This window comes from Triticum dicoccoides, chromosome 4A (genome assembly GCF_002162155.2).
Source record: "Triticum dicoccoides isolate Atlit2015 ecotype Zavitan chromosome 4A, WEW_v2.0, whole genome shotgun sequence".
In the NCBI taxonomy this organism is placed as follows: Eukaryota; Viridiplantae; Streptophyta; class Magnoliopsida; order Poales; family Poaceae; genus Triticum; species Triticum dicoccoides.
The window spans coordinates 627554841-627555410 of record NC_041386.1 but is presented as its reverse complement, the minus strand read 5'-3'; the positions used below and the strand labels follow the sequence as shown (position 1 = coordinate 627555410).

At 56.8% G+C, this 570-nt stretch overlaps 1 pseudogene; it reads left to right on the top strand.

The window, feature by feature from the left end:
• Positions 1-431: 431 nt before the first annotated feature.
• Positions 432-570, top strand: LOC119290332 (annotated as a pseudogene).

Below are 570 nucleotides of genomic sequence, written 5' to 3'. Positions count from 1 at the left end.
CAGAGAAGCTCACCAGGACGAACTATGTCCTCTGGCGTGCTCAGATCACGCCCCAGCTCATCGACGCTGGCCTGTTTGGCTACGTCGACGGATCCATCAAGGAACCGGAGAAGTTCCTCGTCACCAAGGATAAAGATGGCAAGGAGGAAGCCGTCCCGAACCCTCTACACCAAGTCTGGGTAATGGAAGATCAGCAGGTACTTGGCCATCTGTTGATCAATCTCTCTCGAGAAGTTCTTATCCAGGTGACTTCGATCCGCAAGGCGCATGAGCTCTGGACTGCTGTGGCGAGCATGTTCTCGTCCCAGTCCCGATCTCGCATCAACAACATCAGGATCGCCCTCTCCAACACGCAGAAGGGCACGCAAACGGTGGGCGCCTACTTCGCCCACATCCGCTCCCTCGCCGACGAACTGGCGGCCGCTGGCAAGCCGCTGGATGACGATGAAGTCATCTCCTACATCCTGGCAGGGCTGGATATGGAGTACTAGCCGCTGGTGTCGTCACTCGACGCCCGCAAAGATCCGGTCACGATCGATGATCTGTTCGCTCAAGTAAGCAACTTTGACC